The following is a 17,823-nucleotide window of genomic DNA, read 5'->3' as shown; positions in this document are numbered from 1 at the left end:
TAGGATCCCTTGCAAAACAGCAGTGGCAAAGCCTGCTCGGGATCTAGAGTATAAAGGTAAATTATAATGCTTGGCAAATGTATGCACGGAGCTCCAAGTAGCAGCTTCTAAAATGTCCTTGATGGCCACTCCTCGTAAGAAGGCTGTGGTAGTGGCTGGTGCCCTTGTAGAGTGAGGCCTGATGTTCTCTGGAGTTTTCTTTCCATGGTAGGAGTAACAAAATCTAATGCAATTTCCTATCCACTTGGAGATTGTCTGTTTTGAAATTGCTTTTCCTTCCCTTCCTGTTGCATATGCTACCAGTAGCTGGTCAGTTTTTCTATTGCCCTTGGTCCTGTCCAGGTAATAGCGTAATTGTCTATGTACATCCAAGGTATGTAGTAGTCTTTCTCCCCTGTTCTGTGGGTTAGGGAAGAATGGAGGTAGGTGGATAGCCTGATTTAAAGAAACTCTGGAAACCACCTTAGGCATAAAGGAAGGATTTGTTCTCATGGACACTCTATCTTGATGGAAGATCAGGAAGGGTTGCACTGCCATTAATGCCTGAAGTTCAGATACCCTTCTTGCTGAAGTGATTGCCAGCAGGAAAGCAGTCTTCCATGATAAGTATTGCAATTCTGCTGTTGCTGCTGGTTCGAAAGGAGGAAGTGTCAATTTTTCTAGCACAAAGTTCAAGTCCCATGCTGGTAATGGTGGCTTCCTAGGAGGCTTTACATTTTTAATTCCTCTCAGAAACTGTCTGAGCAGAGGATGTGAGAAGACAGGAGGATCCAAGTCGTATTCTGCTGAAATAGCTGATGCATGAATCTTGATGGAGGAATAGGACAGGCCTGTGTGGAAGAGCTCTGCCAAGTATTCCAGAATGTTGGCTATGTTTACCAGTGACACATCTTCTCCTTTTCAGTACTCCAAATGAGATATCTTTTCCATTTTGCTGAATAATTTTTCTTGTTGAGGTCTGCGAGCCTCAAGGATAATGTCTTTAACCCTTTGGGATAAATTTGGGTTAATTGGTCTTATGCAATGTTTCAGGCAGTCAGCTGCAGAGTTTTCAGGTTTGGATGTAGATTGTTGTAGTTGTTCTGTGTTAACAGCAAGGGAACCAGGGGTAGTGGCCATATTTGTTCCCGAGACATGCTCCTCAGTAATGGGTACCAATGTTGCCTTGGCCAGTCTGGAGCTATCAGAATGATCCTTGGACGGTCCTCTTTGATCTTCAATAGCACTTTGTGCATCAAAGGAAGTGGTGGAAATGCATATGCTGTCAGGTTTTTCCAAGTGAAGGATAGGGAGTCCACCTTCCAAGCAAGTGGGTGGTACGTCCTTGTGCAGAATTTCTTTAGTTGGTGATTGCGTGGGGATGCAAATAAGTCTATTTCTGGGAGTCCCCATTTTCTTGTAATGGTTTTGAAGATGTCCGGATGCAGCATCCATTGGTGGGCATCCGTGGTAGTCCTGCTTAAAATGTCTGCTAGGATGTTTTCTTTTCCTGGTACAAAAATTGCTTTTAACTGTATGTTGTAGCTCAGGGCCACATTCCAGAGATCCAGTGCCATCCGGCAAAGAGGATACAGTGTGTGCCTCCCTGTTTGTTGATGTACCACATAACTGTGGTGTTGTCTGTCCTTATCATCAATAGACCTTGCTGAAGTAATGGTCTGAATGCCTGAATTGCAAGTTTTACTGCTAGCATTTCCTTTAGATTTATGTGTAGGTGCAGCTGGTTTTGAGACCATAAGCCTTGTATGCACTTGTCCAGCATGTGTGCCGCCGAACCGAGGTCTGAGGCATCTGTCGTGATGGTTTGGCTTGGTTGAGCACTGTGAAAAGGCAATCCTGTGTTTGATTGACAAGCCTGAGCCCACCATAGGAATTCTTGCTTCAGGCATGGAATAATGGGAATCTGGGTTTCCAAGCTGTGCTTGTGTTGAGACCATAAATTCCTTAGGTACCACTGTAGTTTTCTCATATGCAGTCTGGCATGAGGAACCAATATTATGCAGGATGCCATGAAGCCCAAGGCTTGCAGAACTTTTCTTGCTGTCAGATGGTTCTGTTTTGTTAAGGCCAAGAAGTAGAGAGGTAGCTGCTCCTGTTTTTCTACTGTTAGGAATGCCATTTGCCTTGATGTGTCCAACTCTGCACCCAAAAGGTTATTCTCTGGGATGGTATCAGTCTTGACTTTTTTAAATTGACTGTGTATCCCAGGGCTTGTAGCAGATAAATGACCCTTTGTAAATCTTCTGCTAGCTTGCTTTCGTTGTCCGCTTGTATCAGGCAGTCGTCCAGGTATGGGTAGATTTGGATTCCCTGAAGCCTGCAATGAGCAATTACTGATGCCAGGCATTTCGTGAACACTCTGGGCGCAGTAGATAAGCCAAAGGGCAATGCTGAGAATTGATAATGCTCTGATCCTGCAAGAAATCTGAGGTATCTTCTGCAGTTTGGTCGTATGGGGACGTGCAGGTATGCCTCCTTGAGATCTAGAGTCACCAGCCAAGACTCCTTGCCCAGCATGGGAAGAAGCTGCTGTAGGGTCAGCATTTTGAATTTTGGAACAATGAGGAATGTGTTTAAAGCGGACAAGTCGAGAATAGGTCTCCATTTGCCTTCTTTTCTTGGTACCAGGAAGAGTCTGGAGTAAAATCCCTTCCCTTGCTCCATAGATGGTACCTTTTCTACAGCTCTCATCCTTAATAATTGGGATATTTGTTTCAGTGCTTCTGTCTTTTGATTTGGAGGTAGGTTTGGCATTCCTCTCTTTCCTGGTAGAGTATGGAAGTGAAACCTGTAACCTTGGTCTATTATCTGTAAAATCCACTTGTCTCTTGTGATGTAATGCCAGTTTGTCGTAAATAAGGCTAGCTTCCCGCCTAAGGGTGCTTGCAGTTGTTCCCTGGTAGGCGGTTCCAGAGGCAAGTCACTGTGATTGACCAGTAGTTGTGGTGGTGGCTGTGTCTGTGGCTGTGCCTCGCTGGTTGTTGCCCTGCCACTGACGTCCTCTGTAAGCACCCCTGGATTGGCTTCTGCCTCTTGAACGCCTATTCCTGCCTCTCTGAGTTCTGGAGGAGTCTGGAAAGGACCAATTCTTGGAGGGCCAATTCCTGCTAAACCTCGGAGGTTGGACCTGCAAGAAATCTTTTACTGTTTGGACAGATTTTGCCTTCTCTTCCATCTTCTTCAGTACTTGTTGTGCAGGAGAACCAAACAAATTGATCTTATCCATAGGAGCATCTAATAGTTCTGATTTGACATGGTCTGGTAAGGCCTGTTCTTTTAGGCATGCATGCCTTCTGATGACTGTGCCAGTCATGGCTGATCTAAAGGAAGCCTCCAGTGCATCATAGCCGCATTTTAGGGAATGGTTACTGACTTGTTGAATGTTATGTACCATTTCCTGCACATATTTTTTATCTACTGTTTCATCTGAGGACACTTTTTTGGTTAACTGATCTAGCAAAAATTCTTGATACTGCATCATGTGAAATTGACAGTTAAAGGCCCCAGCTGAAAGAGTAGCAGAAGTGTAAACTTTTTTACCCCATCTCTCTAAGGATCTGGATTCCCTTTCAGAGGGGAGGGTTTTTTTGGCAGAGGTGGCTGCTACAGCCTTAGGTCCTTGGGAGATAGTCTCTGGATCTGCAAGGGGAGCCTTATACAAGTGGTAATGTGTGTCCGGGACCCTGTAGTATCTATCGGGCTTAACAGGGGCCAGAGGCAGAGAATCAGGAGCAGTACAAGCATCATTAAAAGCATCATCTACAACAGAAAGAACTGGAGGTATGGCTAAAGGCCTATGTTGTGGTAAATGCAGAAAAGTTCTAAGCCTTTTCTGGAATCTGAAAAATCCTGGCCCTGCCACTGAAATTGTTCCCTCATAGCATGCAGGGTTTCCCCAAAGGAAAATTCCTCAGGCGGAGAGGCAGAAGGAATGGACTCTTCACCATCAGAGTCTTCATAAGGGGAGTATGGGGCCTCTGGAGGGTCTGTATCATTTGAGTCATCAGAGGAATCATCTGTAGACACTGGCTCAGGGGCACTGCTCTAGGCCTCTTCTCTGGAGGTGGGTGAGAGGCCCTGTCTGGTTGAGGTTGGGATCCTCGGATTAAAGAAATGAGATCCTCTGCTAAACTAAGCATTTGTGAACTAGAGCTAGGCCTGTGAGAGGGGGGCTTAGCAGGCACAGATTTAGTAGTTTTAGCTGCTTTAGCCCTGGCAAAGGCCTTAATGGACATGGCTGCAGGTGGCCTAGCAGCTCCACATGCAGGGGTTGAAATATCCAAGGGAATAGTGTCTGATAATTCCTGAGAAACTGTAACAGTAGGTGGGATATCAGAAGCCGATTCCACGAGGTTAGAAGAGGCCTCGGCAGGAGGAAAGTTTTCGGCTGAAGGAGGAACCGCTTGCTCGGTTTCAGCCGAAACCGAGACACTCGCGGTTGGCTTAACCGCGGTTTTGGCCGAAACCGCGGACCGCGAGTGTCGGTCCTTTTCCTTGCGTTTTTTTAGATATTTGCAAAGTCGGAGGATCCGACGGCATAATATAAGCAAAATCGGAGCCGAAAAACTCCTCAGCAAACTCCAACCGACGTCTAAGCGTCCGCCGGTTAAAAGAAGCACAGGCTAGACAAGCTGCGACGTCGTGGTCTGGGCCTAGACAAGGTAAGCAGTAAGAGTGGAAATCTTTATGAGGTATTTGTTTCCCACAAGTTAAACAGTTATTCACTTTTTCTGACATCGGCTGAGGCAAGAAAGAGTCCCCAACGGGGTACTTAGCTTTTTAGAAGTCTTCGAAGTAGTTTTCGGTAGTAGTAATCTCTGGTTCTGACCGACCGGCACTTGCGAACAGCTTCTGCTTCGGGCGCCACGTGGCAAGAAAGACTGAGGAAAATGGCGTCGGCTGATGCCTTTATACCCGAAGAACTGCAGCTATGACGTCGGGTGAAGTGCGACACCAGCCGAGGCCAGACCCAGACTTTGGAATCCGGCCGACCGAAGGGCTGCCTGACGACAGGACAACCCATTTGTAAGGACTGCAGATGCATCCTTGAAGGACATCAGCAAAAGAGCAAGGCAAACAGTACCACGATCCTATTACATACAAATCTATTTCATCACTGGAGTCTTCAGTGTGATCTAGAATAAAGTTTATAACTGCCTATTATATATTAACATAACTGTCCATTATATATTTCCATTCTAGTTACATGACCAGTCAGGAAAATAGTGTTAATTTATACACCACAACTTACCGATAAACCTTTCACAACCTCTATAACATACCCATTATTAAAATACATGTTACATACTGAATACATTAAAATAAAATAAAATATGAATTTAAATACTTGGAAAGGACAGAATATGGGCATATACTTCAGAAAAATGATGTTTGGCTTAATGTAATGGAAAAATGAAAGTTATGTACTTACCATAACATTAGATCCATGTTGTCTCAGTTTTGTCCACTTCAGACATGTGCGTTGTTGATCTGACGTGATACTACCTCAGCGCCAATCTCAAACGTATCAGTTCCAGAGCTCTGACTCCTCCCCTACCCATAATACCCTAGGTTGAATCACAGATACTCAGATTAAGTTTGCAGCTAAGTGGTTGTAAAATTTTTAATTAACTTAGTGTGTGTGTATATGTGCATACGGATTCACTTCATAACATTGAAATATCAAAATACTGAAACTCAAAACACTGAAACCAAAATACTGAAAGCTCAAAATACTGAATACTCAAAACACTGAAACTCAAAATACTGAAAACACATATTATGCGTAAACTCAGCTTAAACAACATAAATCATAACAATTTCTACCAAATATATGCAGGGTAGCCCCCTGCACCCCATGTGGGGCTGCTTCACCCCCTGCTAATTAAATATATCAACTCCAAGATTGCACATAGTGTAGTTAAGTGCAATCTTGGAGTAGATATATATAATTAGCAGGGGTGTGAAGCCCCAGCCCGTGAGTGGTGCAGGGGCTTGCCCCTGCATATTTGGTAGAAATTGCTATGATTTATGTTTTAAGCTGAGTACGATAATGTGTCTTCAGTATTTTGAGTTTCAGTATTTTGAGCTTTCAGTATTTTGGTCTTCAGTATTATGAAGTTTTGTCATTTTCAGTATTATGAAGTTTCAGTGTTATGAAGTGAATCCGTGCATACATGCATATGTATGTATGTATGTATGTATGCATATGAACTGTAGTAAAGCAACCTTGGGAAAGCAAAATAAAATTGCGATAGAAGGAAAACAACCTACTAGTTGTGGTGGATATTGAAAAGCATTCAGTCTAACAAGACTGTGCTCAGGACAGGAATTAATCTCTGGTCGATCATCTAGAAGCCAAAGGTAACAATTAAGAAGGGTTTGAACAGAGGGAGTTTGAAGTGGACGAAAATCAAACAACATGGATCTAATGTCAAAGTAAATGCATAACTTTCATATCCAATGTTGTCTATTTTTGCCCTTTCAAACATGTGGAACAGAATCCAAAGCTGTCAACTTGGTGGTAATAAGGAAGGACATTCCTGAGTATGACACATGTAGGAGATGCAACCATATAGCCATACTGGAGGCTAAGCTCTCTCATCTCAGTACTGGCGTAACCAGTCAGGAGGAGAAGGAAACCACACTCACTACAATTCCAGTCTCACATAGACCTATCACGACAGCAAACCAAACACATAAACACAGAAAAACATACTCGGAGGCTCTAAATAAAAATCTGCCTAAGCAGCAGAGACCTCCAAAGCAGACACCCAAGCAACTGCTACCCCAAAACAAAACACGTACAACACATAGCTCACAAAGCCAGTGTGCCGAACAGTCACAGCCCTTAAGGCTAAACAACACACCTTATACACTTGTAATAGGTGACTCTATCGTCAGGCACACTGATGTCCCGCTCATCAGGCTGAACAAGGAGAGGCACACTGATGTCCCGCTCACCAGGCTGAACAAGGAGAAGGTCACGGTGAGCTGCCTGTCGGGCGCTAGGATCCGCCACATAACACAAGCACTCAGGTCACTCCAAGGCAAGTACAAATATGACGCAGTCATTGTCCATGCTGGTGTGAATGACCTGAGATGTACCTCCCTGGACTACATGAAAAGAGACATAGAGGAGCTCTCTGAGCATGTAGCCCAGGCCGGTATGACCCTGACCTTGAGTAGCATCTTACCCTCACCAAGAATGATGCCACAATATGAAGACAAGATGATCAATTTCAACAATTGGCTTAAGTATTGGTGTCATTCAAAGGGGATCCAATGCCTGTCAGCCTGGGATGACATGCTCGACAAGCCACGATGCTTTGCTAGGGACGGCTTGCACCTGTCACCCCTGGGCTTTCAGATATTGGCAAAGGCTCTTGCTACCCCCATAGTGCCTTTTTTAGGCAAGGCTCAAAAGACAAACCCACCTCCATAGGTATCACAAGGGATAAGAAACTAAGAGTAATGCTACTCAACGCCAGAAGTCTAAACCTCAAGATGCAAGCACTCCAAACTCTCCTTAGCATGGAGAACATCGATATCTGTGCAGTAACAGAAACCTGGTTCAAGGCTCCCGAGAGCACCCCAGCACTACCAGGTTATACCTCATACCATGCTTTTCGACCCCAAAACTTGGACGGAACCACAAAGGAGGGAGTATCAATATTCACAAAGACACCCACACCTCCAGGTTGGTGGCACAGCACGAAGCATCAGAGACTATCCATGTGCAACTAACAGTGGGTAAAACTGCCTTCCAGTTTGTAGCCTGCTACAGACCACCCTCCCAAACCCAGGTACCCCACTCGGCCTTCCTGAGAACACTGGAAAATATGAAGGTCTCTCCAAACACCATTATATTGGGCGACTTCAACTACCCAAACATAGACTGGGAGCATTACTCTAGCTCCAACACCCTAGCCCAAAGGTTCCTAGAATTTATAAACTCAAATGCTATGGAACAACTTGTTACCACTCCCACAAGAGGGGAAAACATACTGGACCTGACCATCACCAACATGGGGACTCTATGCTCCAGACCAGAAGTGTATCCCTCATTGGTAAGATCAGGCCATAAACTAATCTCACTGGATATTCACATCCCGACTCCACCCCCTGCCCTGAAAACCACATTGAAAAACTTCTCTAAAGCAAATTTCACACTCCTCAAAACCAAGGTGGAATCCTTCAAAGCCCCCGGGCCTGTGGAAAATACGGCCCAGACTGCAGAATCCTTTATAAACGCATTCTATGAACACCTTCAGGAATGCAAGGATCATGCAATCCCAAATAAAACCAAGTCCCAATCCTCCAAAGGCAGACGTCCTGTCTGGTGGACCCCAGCCATAAACAAAATATACAATAGAAGGAGGAAGCTACTACATGATAGAGCAAAATCCCAAAAAGGGAAGGCATCTCTGATCAGTATTAGCAGAAAACTATGGGCACTCATAAAATCGTCTAAGGCCAGCTTCGAGAGAAAAATTGCACAGGACACTAAGGATAATCACAAGGCTTTCTTTAGTTATGTTAGGAACCTGGGTGGGAATTCCCAGATATGCTCAGAATTAGTCCAAAATGACAAAAAATACACCGAACCCACAGACATTGCCAACATCCTAGCTGACAGGTTCAGCAAACTCCCACCAAAAGGGTAAATATCTATCCCAGCAGAGTGCTACCCCCCTGACATCTCAGATGCTCAGGTAAGAGCTGCCCTCTCCAAAGCAAAAAACACAGCATCAATGGGACCAGACGGTGTCCCGGGCTGCGTTCTGCATGAATTCCAAGAAAGTACAATTTTGTACCTACCATAAATGTAGATGTCCGATAGGTATGCATCTGCAGTCCTTACATATGGGTTGTCCTGCCTCAGGCAGCCCTTCGGTCGGCCGGATTCCAAAGTCTGGGTCCGGCGTCGGCTGATGTCGCCCTTTTCCCGATGTCATAGCGCCTTGGGTATAAAAGCGTCAGCCGACGCCATGTTCCTCAGTTTTTCTTGCCCCAGATGCCAGGTGCCCTCTAAAAAAGGCTAAATTTTGGAGAAATGAATAAATTCCAATCATGCAAACCAATAAATAACAAATATACCATAAAAGATAACCCCAGCTAGCTAAAAAGAGGGATAGGTACCCAAAGAATACCACAGAGGGGTAGGAGGGAGGGAAAACCTGACTGCAGATGCATACCTATTGGACATCTACATTTATGGTAGGTACAAAACTGTACTATGTCCTTCAAGGACGCATCTGCAGTCCTTACATATGGGTAGAATACCATAGCCAAGCTGGGGGTGGTAGGACCTAAGAAAAGGATGGTGTAGCTAACATGCCCTGCAGGACTGCCGTAGCAAAGCCTGCTCTGGATCTGGAATATAAAGGCAGGTTGTAATGCTTGGAAAATGTATGCACAGAGCTCCATGTAGCAGCTTCTAAAATGTCCTTTGTAGCCACCCCTCTTAGGAAGGCTGTGGAGGTGGCTGTTGCTCTGGTGGAATGAGGTCTGATGGTAGCTGGCACAGCTTTTCCGTGAAAAGAGTAACAGAATCGAAGTAACAGAATTGAATGCAATTTCCTATCCATTTTGAAACTGTTTGTTTGGAAATTGCTCTTCCTTGTACACCAGCAGCGTATGCTACAAACAGTTGGTCAGTTTTTCTGTAAGTCTTAGTTCTGTCCAAGTAGTAACACAACTGTCTGTGAATGTCCAGGGTATGCAGAAGTTTCTCTCCTTTATTTTGTGGATTTGGAAAGAAAGTAGGCAGGTGGATAGCTTGGTTCAGTGAGACCCTGGATACCACCTTTGGCATGAATGAAGGATTGGTTCTCAAAGAGACTCTGTCCTTATGGAAAATGAGAAATGGTTGTACTGCCATGAGGGCCTGTAACTCAGATACTCTTCTTGCTGAGGTTATGGCCAGAAGGAAGGCAGTCTTCCAAGACAGGAATTGTAGTTCTGAAGATGCTGCTGGTTCAAATGGGGGTAGCGTTAATTTTTCCAACATGAAGTTAAGGTCCCATGTAGGCACTGGTGGTGTCCTTGGAGGGTTGATGTTTTTTATCCCTCTTAGAAACTGCCTTAGCAGAGGATGAGAAAATACAGGTGGATCAGTGTTGTACTCTGCTGAAATAGCTGAAGCATGAATTTTTATGGATGAGTAAGAAAGGCCATTATGGAGCATTTCAGCCAAGTATTCAAGGATATGTGGGATGCTCATCACTGTCGGATCCTGACCCTGTGCGGTGCTCCAGGTTCGAAATCTTTTCCATTTTGCTGAATATGCCTTTCTTGTGGAAGGCCGCCGAGCTTCCATGATGATATCCCTTACCCTCTTGGATAGTTTAACCTGGTGAGGAGTCAAGGTATTTTCCAGGCTGTCAGTTGCAAGGTTTTCAGGCTGGAGTGCAGAGTTTTGTAGTTGTGCTGTGTCAGAAGAAGTGGCCATTGTGGTAGGGGCCACGGGTTCGTGCGTGTCATGCTCTTTAACAGTGGGTACCAGTGTTGTCTTGGCCAGTCCGGAGCTATCAGAATCACTTTTGGTTGTTCTGTCCTGATCTTCAGTAAGACCTTGTTCATTAAGAGGTGGGAATGCATATACTGTTAGAGCATTCCAGCTGAAGGATAGGGCATCCACCTTCCATGCTTGAGGATGGTATGTCCTTGTGCAGAATTTCTTCAGGTGATGGTTGTGGGGGGAGGCAACAAGATCTATGTCCGTCCTTCCCCAAGATTGTGTTATCTAAAGAAAAATGTCTGGATGCAACATCCATTCGTGTGGATCCATGGTGTTTCTGCTTAGGCTGTCCGCCAGTACATTTTCTTTTCCTGGTACGAACTGGGAATGCAGTTGTATATTGAGTTTTAGGGAAAGTTCCCAAAGATTCATTGCCAGCTGCAAAGAGGGTAGGAATGGATACCTCCTTGCTTGTTTATGTACCACATAACTGTGGTATTGTCTGTCTTTATTAGCAGGTGACCTTGATGCAGGAAATGTGTGAAGGCCTCGATTGAATGTATCACTGCCAGCATTTCCTTTTGGTTGATGTGCAGGCACAATTCCTTTTGAGTCCACTGCCCCTGAATACATCTGCCCTTCATGTGCGCTCCCCATCCATGGTCTGAGGCATCCGTTGTAATGGTTTGGCTGATATGAGGCTTGCTGAAAGGTAGGCTCATGTTTGACTGACTTGCTTGTGCCCACCACAGAAATTCCTTTTGAAGGCATGGAATGAGGGGGATCAAGGCTTCTAGGCTGTGACTGTGTTGAGACCATAGACTCCTTAGGTACCATTGCAGTTTCCTCATATGCAGCCTTGCTTGTGGAATCAGCAGAATGCAAGATGCCATGAAACCCAGGGCCTGCAGGATTTTCCTTGCAGTCAGCTGGGTTTGTGTTGTCAGATTTTTGAAATAATCCGGTAATTGTTCCTGTTTTTCTTCTGTGAGAAAAGCCACTTGGGTGTTTGTATCCAGCTTTGCACCCAGAAAAATTATTCTTTGGGATGGAACAAGTCTTGATTTCTGAAAGTTGACTGTGTATCCCAAGGCCTGTAGTAGGCGGATGGCATAGCTCAAGTGTTTTAACAATGTTTGTTGGCTGTCCGCTTGTATAAGGCAGTCGTCCAGGTATGGGTATATTTGAATCCCCTGAAGTCTGCAATGTGCAATTACTGATGCCAGGCATTTCGTGAATACTCTGGGTGCAGTAGATAAGCCAAAGAGCAATGCTGAGAATTGATAATGCTCTGAACCTGCAAGAAATCTGAGGTGTCTTCTGCAACTTTGTCTGATAGGGACATGCAGGTATGCCTCCTTGAGGTCTAGAGTTACCAGCCAGGACCCCTTGCCCAGCATGGGAAGGAGCTGCTGTAAGGTCAGCATTTTGAATTTTGGCACGATGAGATAAGTATCCGGTGCGGACAAGTCTAGAATAGGCCTCCATTGCTTTTCTTTTCTTGGAACAAGGAATAGTCTGGAATAAAATCCTTGGCCTTGTTCTGTGAAAGGGACCTTTTCTACTGCCTTCATTTGTAGTAGTTTGGAAATCTGCTTGAAAGCCTCTGCCCTTTGATTTGGTGGCAGGTTTGGCATGCCTTGTCTTTTTGGTAATGTATGAAAATGGAATCTGTATCCTTTGTCTATTATTTGCAGTATCCATTTGTCCTTTGTAATACTGTGCCAATTTTCTGAGAATAAAGATAGCTTTCCGCCCAAAGGTGCTTCCAATTGAGCCCTGGTTGGCGGAGTCAAAGTCAAGTCATTGAGTTTGTCCTTGTGCAGTAGATGTAGGTCCTGCACTACCTCTCTGGGTAGGAGGCTGCCATTGGCGTCCTCTTTAGGAGCCTCGAGCTTGCCCTCTACCTCTGCCACGCCTGTTTTTTCCCTCTTTGAAATCTGTCTGTGTCCGGAAAGGACCAATTCTTAGAAGGCCAATTTCTGCTGAATCTTGGTGGCTGGACCTGGAGAAAATCTTTGACTGTTTGAACTGATTTAGCCTTTTCTTCAAATTTCTTTAAGACCTCTTGAGCCGTGGAACCAAATAACTTTTGTTTTTCCAGTGGTGCATCCAGAAGCTTTGCTTTAACATGATCTGGCAGTGTTTGTTCCTTCAGCCAAGCATGTCTATGTATGACTGCACCTGTCATTGCTGACCTACATGAAGCTTCCAATGCATCATAACCACACTGTAAGAAATGGTTGCTAACCTGTTGAGAGTTATGCACCAGATCCTGAAGGGCCGGGTTCAGGTGAGGATAGTTTTTTATGCAATTCATCTAACAGATACTCTTGATACTGTATCATATGGAATTGACAATTTAATGCTCTCATAGAAAGAGTGGAAGAAGTATACACTTTTTTACCCCATCTCTCTAAAGCCCTGGATTCCCTTTCAGAAGGAAGTGGATTCTTGGCAGTGGTAGTTGTAACCCCTTTAGGGCCCTGGGAAATAGTTTCTGGGTCAGCAGAGTGGCCCTTGTAAAGGTATAGATGTGAGTCCGGGACCCTGTAGTACCTGTCAGGTTTGACAGGGGCCGGAGGAAGGGAGTCAGGGGAAATACTAGACTCAGAGTACACATCTTCTATAACATTCAAAACAGGAGGGATAGCCAAAGGTCTATGCTGAGGTAAATGTAAAAAAGTCCTTAACCTCTTTCTGGAATCAGAGAATTCCTGGCCCTGCCATTTGAAATGCTCTATCATGGAGTGAAGGGTCTCCCCAAAGGAAAACTCTTCGGGTGGGGAGGCCGAGGGAATAGATTCCTCTGCATCAGAATCCTCGCAGGCCGGAAGGGCCTCCTCCTGGTAGTCCGAAAGGACAGAGTCATCTGAGGCCTCATCAGAAGACTGGGGATCTGTCTGCTCAACCTTGGGCCTTTTGCCTGGAGGAGGTTGAGAGCCCCTGTCTGGATGTGGCTGAGAGCCCCTGATTAAGGAAATAAGGTCCTCAGCCAAGGTTAAGATTTGTGAACTGGTAGTGGATCCCTGAGGAATAGCCTTGGGAGGGAGAGATTTTGGCTGTTTAGCAGCTTTAGCCCGTGTAAAGGCCTTAATGGACATGGATACAGGAGGCCTGGCTGCCCCACGTGCTGGGGTAGATTTATCAACAGAAATGGTGTCGGATATTTCCTGAGCACTGGTTTCAGATGGAAATTCTATGACCGACTCAGGAATGGCCTCCGGTACCGAAGTTACCAGTTGTGCGGTGTCGTCGGTCTGAAGCGGTAGAGATTCAGCTTCAGAAGAGACCGAGACACTCGCGGTAGGCCTAGGCATGGAGTCGGCCGAAACCGCGGACCACGTGTGTCGGTCCTTATCCTTTCGTTTTTTGGATAAATGTGCTGCCGGAAGCTCCGACGGCATGATATAACAAAAATTGTCCCCAAAAAATTCCTCTGCAAACTCTGCCCGACGCCTAAGAGTGCATTTATTGAAGGAAGCACAGGCTGAACAGGCCGAGACGTCGTGGTCTGGGCCTAGGCAGGGTAAGCAGTAAGAGTAGAAATCCTTATGAGGTATTTGTTTCCCACAAGATAAACAATTATTAACTTTAACCGTTTGATCTGACATCGGCTGAGGCAAGAAAGAGTCCCCAACGGGGTACTTAGCTTTTTTGAAGTCTTCGGTAGCTGAAATCACAGGAGCTGGCCGACCGGCACTTGCGAACTGCTTCGGGCACCTCGCGGCAAGAAAGACTGAGGAACATGGCGTCGGCTGACGCTTTTATACCCCAGGCGCTATGACGTCAGGAAAAAGGGCGACATCAGCCGACGCCAGACCCAGACTTTGGAATCCGGCCGACTGAAGGGCTGCCTGAGGCAGGACAACCCATATGTAAGGACTGCAGATGCATCCTTGAGGACATCGGGTAAAGGCATACAGGAACTTTAGGGGCCAATTGTGGGCCAGAGCATTCCCTTGGTGACACTCCCTCTGGTGAAGTCAGGGAAAAGTACCAGCTGCATTTTTTGTTCAGATAGAAGGCAAAGAGGTTGCAGACAGGTTGGCGCCAGTGGCTGAAAATTGTTTGTGCCACCGCAGCATTGATAAACCACTCTTGAGGGATAAGAAGCATTCTGCTGAATTTATTCACAAGTACACTGGTGATCCCAGGATATGCACTGCAGTTAGAAAGTCCTGTGAAGACAATGCCCATTGGCAAACACTCATAGCTTCCCAACAAAGAGGGTAGGAATGGGTTCCTTCTTGTTTGCTGATGGACCATAAAGTACAGTTTTGTACCTACCATAAATGTAGATGTCCGAACAGGATAGCATCTGCAGTCATAACAAATGGGTTGTCCTGTCGTCAGGCAGCCCTTCGGTCGGCCGGATTCCAAAGTCTGGGTCCGGCTTCGGCTGATGTCGCACTTCACCCGACGTCATCTCTGCTGGTCTTCGGGTATAAAGGCATCAGCCGACACCATTTTCCTCAGTGTTTCTTGCCCCAGATGCCAGTTGCCCTCTAGGAAAGCTAAATTTTGGATAAATGCCAATGTTTCCAAAATAGTAGAAGGCAAACACAAAAATAAGCATGTATGTACATATATACAAACAAATACACCATAAGAGACTCCCCCCCCCCCCAGCTAGCTATTAGGAGGGTAAATACCCTAGGAGTACCACAGAGGGAAGGAGGGTGGGTAATCCTGACTGCAGATGCTATCCTGTTCGGACATCTACATTTATGGTAGGTACAAAACTGTACTATGTCCTTCAAGGATGCATCTGCAGTCATAACAAATGGGTAGAATACCATAGCCAAACTAGGGAGGAGGAAGAAGAATTATGGTGTAGTTAGGATCCCTTGCAATACAGCAGTGGCAAACCCTGCTCGGGATCTAGAGTATAGAGGTAAATTATAATGCTTGGCAAATGTATGCACGGAGGTCCAAGTAGCCGCCTCAATAATGTCCTTGGTTGCCACTCCTCGTAAGAAAGCTGTGGTAGTGGCTGTAGCCCTTGTAGAATGAGGTCTTATGTTCTGTGGAACTGGTTTTCCATGGTAGGAGTAACAGAATCTTATGCAATTTCCTATCCATTTGGAGATTGTCTGTTTGGAAATTGCTTTTCCTTCCCTTCCTGTTGCATAGGCTACTAAAAGCTGGTCAGTTTTCTGTTACTTTTGGTTCTGTCCAGGTAGTAGCGTAACTGTCTATGTACATCCAAGGTATGCAGCAGCCTTTCCCCTGTTCTGTGGATTGGGAAAGAAGGTAGGTAGGTGGATTGCCTGGTTTAAAGACACTCTGGATACCACCTTAGGCATAAATGTAGGATTAGTTCTCATGGACACTCTATCTTGATGGAAGATTAGGAAGGGTTGTACTGCCATTAAGGCCTGTAGTTCAAACCCTCCTTGCTGAAGTAATTGCCAGTAGGAAAGCAGTTTTCCATGATAGGTGTTGCAGATCTGCTGTTGCTGCTGGTTCAAATGGAGGGAGTGTCAATTTTCTAGCACAAAGTTCAAGTCCCATGCTGGTAATGGTGGTTTCCTAGGAGGTTTTACATTCTTGATCCCTCTGAGGAATTGCCTGAGTAGAGGATGCGAAAAGACAGGTGGATCGAAGCTGTATTCTGCGGAAATAGCTGATGCATGTATCTTGATGGAGGAATAGGACAGGCCCGTATGTAGAAGCTCTGCCAAGTACTCCAGGATGTTAGTAATATCTATGTTCGAGACATCTTTTCCTCTTTCAGTACTCCAAATGACAAACCTTTTCCATTTTCCTGCATAGTTCCTTCTTGTTGAAGGTCTGCGGGCTTCAAGGATAATGTCTTTAACCCTTTGGGATAAGTCTGGGTTAGTTGCTGTTATGTGATGTTCCAGGCAGTCAGTTGCAAGGTTTTTAGGTTTGGGTGCATGATGTTGTAGTTGTTCTGAGTTAACATCAAAGGCATCAGGGTATTGGCCACATTCTCCCTGAGACCTGCTACTCAGCAAGGGATACCAGTGTTGTCTTGGCCAATTCAGAGCTATCAGAATTATCCTTGGACGTTCCTCTTTGATTTTCAGTAGTACCTTGTGCATCAAAGGAAGAGGTGGAAATGCATATGCTGTCAGGCCTTTCCAACTGAAGGATAGAGAGTCCACCTTCCATGCTAGTGGGTGGCATGTCCTTGTGCAGAATTTTTGAGCTGGTGATTGAGTGGGGATGCGAATAGGTCTATTTGTGGCATTCCCCATTTCTTTGTGATGGCCTTGAAGATGTCGGGTGTAGCATCCATTCGTGAGCATCTGAGGTGGTTCTGCTTAACATGTCTGCTAGGGTGTTTTCTTTTCCCGGCACAAATATTGCCTGTAACTGGATGTTGTAGCTCAGAGCCATATTCCAAAGGTCCAGAGTCATTCTGCATAGGGGGTATGAATGAGTGCCTCCCTGTTTGTTGATGTACCACATGACTGTGGTGTTGTCTGTCCTTATCATTAAATGGCCTTCTTTGAGGAATGGTTTGAATGTCTGGATTGCTAGTTTTACTGCCAGCATTTCTTTTTGGTTTATGTGCAGGTGCAGCTGGTCTGGAGTCCACAATCCTTGTATGCACTTGTCCAACATGAGCGCCCCCCAGCCTAGGTCTGAGGCGTCCGTTGTGATGGTTTGGTTTGCTTGAAAGTTGTGGAAGGGCAAGCCTGGGTTTGACTGGCATGCTTGAGCCCACCATAGGAACTCTTGTTTCAGGCATGGGATTAGTGGGATTTCGGTTTCTAAGCTGTGCCTGTGTTGAGACCATAAATTCTTTAGGTACCACTGTAGTTTTCTCATATGCAGTCTGGCATGGGGACCAGGATTATGCATGATGCCATGAAGCCCAAGGCCTGCAGTACTTTTCTTGCTGTTAGTTTGTGCTGCTTTGTTAATGCCAAGAAGTAAAGAGGGAGTTGTGCTTGTTTTTCTGCAGTTAGGAATGCCATTTGTTTTACTGTGTCCAATTCCGCACCCAAGAATGTTCTTGTCTGGGATGGAATCAGTCTTGACTTTTTTAAATTGACTGTGTATCCCAGGGCTTGTAGTAAGCAAATGACTCTTTGTAAATCTGTTGTCAGCTTGCTTTTGTTGTCCGCTTGTAACAGGCAGTCGTCCAGGTATGGATAAATTTGGATTCCTGTAGCCTGCAATGAGCGATTACTGATGCCAGGCATTTTGTGAATACTCTGGGCGCAGTAGATAAGCCAAAGGGCAATGCTGAGAATTGATAATGCTCTGATCCTGCAAGAAATCTGAGGTATCTTCTGCAATTTGGTCGTATGGGGACGTGCAGGTATGCCTCCTTGAGATCTAGAGTTACCAGCCAACACTCCTTGCCCAGCATGGGAAGAAGT

At 45.4% G+C, this 17,823-nt stretch overlaps 1 protein-coding gene across 1 annotated transcript in view; it reads right to left on the bottom strand.

Annotated features, from left to right (window-relative positions):
• LOC122811978 (prolyl endopeptidase-like) overlaps positions 1–17,823 on the bottom strand; it is a 2,225,690-nt gene that overhangs the window by 772,092 nt on the left and 1,435,775 nt on the right. The gene's annotated exons all lie outside the window — the stretch shown is intronic.

The sequence above is a fragment of the Protopterus annectens genome, chromosome 1.part1 (assembly GCF_019279795.1).
Source record: "Protopterus annectens isolate FY-2018-M chromosome 1.part1, PAN1.0, whole genome shotgun sequence".
Lineage (NCBI taxonomy): Eukaryota > Metazoa > Chordata > Ceratodontiformes > Protopteridae > Protopterus > Protopterus annectens.
This window is presented reverse-complemented; position numbering and strand designations above follow the sequence as displayed.